The 6,650-nt window shown below is 43.5% G+C and overlaps 1 pseudogene; it reads right to left on the reverse strand.

Moving 5' to 3' along the window:
* Positions 1–5,501: 5,501 nt before the first annotated feature.
* LOC130024811 (40S ribosomal protein S3a-like) lies at positions 5,502–6,297 on the reverse strand (annotated as a pseudogene).
* Positions 6,298–6,650: the final 353 nt, after the last annotated feature.

Here is a 6,650-nt window from a genome sequence, read left to right on the forward strand (position 1 = left end):
CCCATCAGCAGCCAAGACTCAGAGAGTATAAAATCCAGATCCCGGACGAGTGATGAAATTAGAATAAAAGAAATTAAAAACTCAACTCAATTTCTTTAAAAAGTAACAGTAACTTTTTCCTGTCAGGAACTCTGCTCAGCTAGTATGGCTAAAACTATTGAGAATATTTCCCTTATCTTTAGATAACATGAAGGTTTAACTCTTAAGTCAGTTCATTTTGTTTTGTTTTGGAGAGCCATACCTGGGGTGTATATGGCCTAACTCCTAGCTCTGGACTGAATCTTGGTTGGCTGCATGCAAGGCAGCTCTCTACCCAATATACTATCACTTTAGCCTATTAATCAGAATTTTTTTAGATTTGCGGATAAAATGTAATATGATTCAGAGGAGTAGGAAATTTATTAAACACTCTGAAATCCACTAGCCTGCAAGTCACCCTTTCTAAAAGTGTGCTTCCCTGTACTTTGTCTATAAAAACTACTTCTTATGAACACATGGAACAGATACTTATCAAGGTTATGAGCCCACTAACTTTCAACCTCATCTTTCAATTGATTAACCCGCCCCAATGTGAGAGTTGAGTCAATTGGATACATATATATATATATATATATATATATATATATATATATGCACTCTGTAATCTTCTCCACCAGGGCCCAACAGCTGAAGACCTCCGGGCCCCAGCCAAGGCCATGCTGGGACCACTCTCCACACACTTGGATGAGCCTCATGCATAAAAGAACTGGCAGAGGAACCCAGGTGTGTGGGACCCGGGGCTGAGATCTCCAAGCCTGCACGGTTTGGGACTGGACCTGCCAGTAGCTAGACAGTTACACCCACCAACTGCCGTGTAACCCCAACAATGGCCAGGATCCAGAGATTATCACACTCAGCTCCCGGAAGCTCTTGTCATCTCATTCCTACTTTGGACAAACTGGCAGGCTACCGATGGTAACCTGCCCACATGGCAGAGTCTGGCAATCTCCCCGTGGTATACCCAATATGCCAAACACCAGTAACAATGATGGGTCTCATTCTCCTAACCCTGAAAGAGCCTTGAATATGGCACTTTTAAAAAAAATCTCAGGGCTAGGATGAAGGAGACGTTACTGGGGCCTGCTCGAGGCAATCGACGAACAACAGGACGGTCGTGATCGTCGTGATATATATACACACACACACATACACATATACATACATATGTATATATGTGTTTAGGGGTAGGGTGTTCACCTTGGGTGCAGCCAGCCCGGCTGAGCCAGGTTCAATTCCTCCGCCCCTCTTGGAGAGCCCAGCAAGCTACCGAGAGTATCTCGCCCGCACGGCAAAGCCTGGCAAGCTCCCCGTGACGTATTTGATATGCCAAACACAGTAAGAAGTCTCACAATGTTACTGGGCCCACTCGAGCAAATCGATGAACAATGGGAGGACAGTGTTTGTTTGATTTTTGTTTAATTTATCTCTGCTACATAAAATAATATTTAATGACTTAACAAAGAAACAGAAAAAAATGGAAGAAATGGAAACAGGACAGGAGAGCAACTATAAAAGGCTAAGTAGATGCCATTTGAATTTAAAAGTCACCAGCTGGGGAAGTGACTCAATAGTAGAGCTCTGGTCTTGCATGTGTGAAGTCCTGGGTTTAATTCCTAGCACTGACAAGGAGAGAAGAAGGACCACATGGAGGGCTGGCTCCACAGCTCCCGGAGAAGAAACCAGGTTCCAAAAAGAGCTGAGATCACCGGGAAGTCCCAGATGGGGTAGGTGCCACATCCCACCTCCCCCAGATGGAACCCCGGTGACCAGAAGCCTCCACAAGCATAGCTCGAGTATGCAGGAACTAGGACTTTTCCTCCAAACCCCGCGGCCGCTTATGTGGCCACGCGACATCTCTGTATATACAAAGTGATCAATGGGAAGTAAATCACCCAACGTTTCTCCCTGAAAATCAGAGTTAAGTTTGGAGCACGGCCACAGCCCCAGAGGCACAAGGACTTAATGCAGAACCCAGCAGCTTGGAGCAGAAAAGTGAACGGACTATGCATTAATCCAGGCCATCATGTCTGCCTGGAGGGGAAAGGGTGTTGCTCCCTTCCGTCCTCCTCCCTCTGGAAAGAAAGATGGCGGCCACATGGGAGCCTTGTGGAGAGCAGGTATGAGCCGGGGGAGTGGGGGCGACTAAAATCTCATGGGAAGGGGGGCGTTCCGGTCCATCCTTCACGCCCTACCGAGGCCGCCAGTTGCCCCCCACGAGCGGCTCTCCAGCACGGCCACAGCCCCAGAAGCACAAGGACTTAATGCAGAACCCAGAAGCTTGGAGCAGAAAAGTGAATGGACTATGCGTTAATCCAGGCCATCATGTCTGCCCGGAGGGGAAAGGGTATTGCCCCATTTGCCCTCTCCTCTCTGGAAAGAAGATGGCGGCCACATGGGTGCCTTGTGGAGAGCAGGTGTGAGCCGGGGGTGTGGGGGCAACTAAAACCTCACGGGAAGGGGGACATTCCAGTCCGTCCTTCACGCCCTACCGAGGCCGCCAGTTGCCCCCCACGAGCGGCTCTCCAGCACGGCCACGACTCCAGAGCACAGAAACCAATCTCTTAATTATCTGACTCTCAGTTGAAATACTTCCAGGGTTAATTAGCAAAATAGCGGAAATCCAAAACCAACATTTAATTCTTGAACCCGGCTGTAGAAAGAGAATCACTTCACAATGCTTTCTCAGCATGTCTGATGTGGGGGGAGGGGGTAAACTCTAAATAATAGTGATGCATCTTTTATCGAAACAATGAATCTAACCAAAGCAGATAGAGTGTCAACTAGAATTCATCTGCCTCGCAGGCATTGGCAGGGGTGGGGGGTGGGGTTTTATTGGGGTTGTTCGTGGTAAAAAATAAGTATTGGTAAAGGGAAAGGTGTTTGATATTTGCATGACTGAGACCTAAACCTGAAAACTTTGTAACATTTCCCACAGTGATTCAATAAAGAGTGGTAGCACAGCAGTAGGGCATTTGCCTTGCACACAGCCAACATGGCCGACCCGAGTTCGATTCCTCCACCCCTCTCGGAGAGCCCGGCAAGCCACCGAGAGTATCTCGCCCGCTTGGCAGAGCCTGGCAAGCTCCCCGTGACGTGACATATTCGATATGCCAAACACAGTAACAACAAAGTCTCCAATGGAGACGTTACTGGGCCCGCTCGAGCAAAAAAAGAAAGAAAGAAAGAAAGACCAATTTCAAGGTTACCCAGCAGGAAAAGACTTAAAATATTTAAAAAATTGTGGACTCTAGTTTAAGATGTCATTTTAAAAAAACTGGACTCTTGTGAAGTAAACTCTACAACCAAGCAGATATTATATAATCTAATTAATGAAAAGAAGAAAGCAGCTCCAAATAGAAAAATTTGTTTATTTCTATAACCTTATTTTATCCATTATTTTTATTTTTACCCCGATGAATAAAAAAAAACTGTGCTATAAATCGATATGTAAATTGCATAACATTAACATGACAGAAACAGAGAAAGACGAGGAAGGGAATGGATACGAGGAGAAGCAGCTATCGAAAGTCTGTCTAGGTAGAGCATTTGCTTTGCATGCAGCCGACCCAGGTTCGATTCCCAGCATCCCATATGGTCCCCTGAGCACCGCCATGGTTAATTCCTGAGTACAGAGCCAGGAGTAACCCCTGTGCATCGCCAGTGTGACACAAAAGGCAAAAATAAAAAATTCTGTCTACTTCAATGTTGTTTGAATTTATAGGTGTCTAGGTGGGGAAGTGACTAGTGGTGCATTAAAGGAATATGAACTCCTTCAGTGTGTGTCTGACAAAATACAGAAAATACTAACTATAATAACTTTCATCTTTCTAGCAAAAGAAAAATGTTTAATAAAGTGCATTGAGAGCATATCATTTAGAAGGTAGCTGAGAATCAAAAGAAACTCAAGCAGATCTGAGATTTCCACACTATTTTCTACAAATCTATAACCTTGCCCTCCCTTTACGCACTATGACCCATGTGCTGTGCTGACTGTTTTAGATTTCATTTGATGACAACGAATGATGCCCAATTGGCAATGATGCATTAAGATGAAGAAAAAAATTGTATAAAATTAGTTGTGAATTGTGTAGAAATTCCCCACAGTCCCCTGGGGGCAGGTTTCTCAATGTTTTAAGTACTCACTATTGTTTTATTGAAGTTGAGAAATAAAAGGGAGAACTTCCAAATACTGTGAATCAGCTTCTTTGTGACTTTGCTAAATGATTATTTACTAAGCAGAGCTCCAGGGTGTGGGGTATTGAATTGTGGTTCAACAAAGGATCATTAGGGATATTGACACAGAGAAGCTAGTACCTAATGATCCTGGACCAAGTACAAGAAACAGCTTAGGTCAAGGCAGGATACAGGCAGGATCTCAGGTACGTAAGTACAGTTCTTGGCAAATCCTGTGCGAAGGGCAGATTGGTTCTCACGAAGCCACAAAGAACAGACTTGGGTCAGCCCCATAGGGAGCTTATCTAAAGAGCACCAAAGATTAAAAAGGCAAGCTAGACTATTGCTCACAAGAGCTAGTAGGGAAGTCATGCCAAACTAACGTTTTCACTTGACTCTTAACTGTGATGGGCTGGAGCGATAGCACAGTAGGTAGGGGGTTTGCCTTGCACGCGGCCGACCTGGTAGGCCCAGGTTCGATTCCTCTGCCCCTCTTGGGGAGCCTGGCAAGCTACCGAGAGTATCTTGCCCACACAGAAAAGCCTGGCAAGCTCCCCATGACGTATTAGATATGCCAAACACAGTAACAACAAGTCAATGGAGACGTTACTGGGCCCGCTTGAGCAAATCGATGAACAATGGGAGAACCGTGCTACAGTGCTACAGTTAACTGTGATAAGCACTTGCAGGAAGAAATTGTGTCAATTCAAGCCCTTCACCCCTCATTTGGTCTCATAAAATGGATGCAAGTCCTCAAAATTTTGAAATAGTTTTGCTTAATTCACAACAAATTATCCTGTTATGTCTCAGAAGCAAGAATAGCAATCACTTTTATATCAAATATGTTGAAGGACAAAGATGGTATTTTCTGAGTCTCTACAATACATTTCTCCAAAATTAAGTAAGGGTGAAGACAGTATGTAATAAACTCAATATCATTTAAAATCAAGTTCTTGGACAGTAGAAGGAGACAGCCATGAGCACAAATGAGAAACTCAGAGAGTCTAAGAATTTGTAAAAATACTTAAGTTTAAGGGCTAGAAGAGGGCTCAGTGGCTTACGGATCATGTCCTAGTAATCATGCAACCATAAGTTTAAACATAATGTGTGTACATATATACACATACACACATATATTCATAAATATTCATATGAAAAATCCAAAGTAATCCCACCACTTTGGCTAGAATTCTGTGGAGAGAAAACAATACCTTCCCAATCAGTGAGTTTGCTTTACTATTTTCATGGGTAGATGAGGTTCTTTTCTTTTCTTTTTTTTTTAACATCACCAGAAATAAAACTTTTATTTGTTACCAATGAACATCTGAATTTTAAACAGATTTTTGGACTGGTGGTTCATACCCATCAGCCCGTTCAACTTTAGCGCCTGTCTCATCTCCAGTAGCTTTTCCAGAACTGCTTTCTTCACCATGAAGCTCCATGAATTTTCCCAATTCAAACTTAGGTTTCTTCAGCATTTTTATTTTTCTAACAAAAACATCATGGAGTGGGTAAATAGACTGGCAAGCCTTTTCTATGCATTTTCCAATGCTGTCTGGAATCAATTTATTTATTGACCATTTGTCTGCACCTCTCGAGTCATGATCTCCATCATCTTCCGAATCTGGAGGACCTGCTGATGCTGAGCATAAGAGGTCTTCCGAATCTGGTTATTGCGCTTCTTAGTGAAACCAACACAGAATAGAAAAATCAAATAGCCATTGGTAGTCTTGACATCAACATGAGCCTCAATCATGGTCTGCCATTTTTTGACCATGGAGCACATTTTGTCATGGGTGAGGTCCATGCCATGGAAATCTGTCAGGCAGTTGTTGCCCTGAACATCCTCCATAATCAGCTTGAATTTCCTAAAAGCAACTTCTTCGTTCTGCAGGTCAGCAAGACTCACTTCGAATACACGACCCTTGAGGCCATCAGATGCAATTTTGGTTCCCTGGGTTCTGGTGACAAGCGTTTTCCCAATATTTCTTATATTAAACATTGCTGGTGCTTTCACGTCACATCAGTCTTTCTTAGAAAATGAATCAGCCACTTTCTTCTTGGCTCCCTTTTTGCCACCTTTGGTAAGGCTCTTGTTTTTGCCGCTAGGAGAGCCAAAAGTAGATGAGGTCCTAATGGCTTTTATTAGGCTACTTCCACCATCAGCACTCATTTTAAAGTATAGGGATCCAATACTATCAATCCTGATGATTATTTGGCTAGCTACTCAGTATATCTTTGCTAGTTATGCATTGTGTGACTGGCGAAATAACCACTGAATGTTTTCAAGGGTTCACTAGATTGAGTCAAAACTCCATGATCCTCTTAACTCCCTAAACCTCCTCTACTCTGACTGGTTAACTACATGAACACTTGGGTGTCCTGGAATCACTGTCAGCTCATAGCCTGTGTTCAGCAGTCTCGAGGTGGTTTGATTA

This window comes from Sorex fumeus, unplaced genomic scaffold, assembly GCF_029834395.1.
Source record: "Sorex fumeus unplaced genomic scaffold, SorFum_2.1 ptg000029l, whole genome shotgun sequence".
NCBI lineage: Eukaryota > Metazoa > Chordata > Mammalia > Eulipotyphla > Soricidae > Sorex > Sorex fumeus.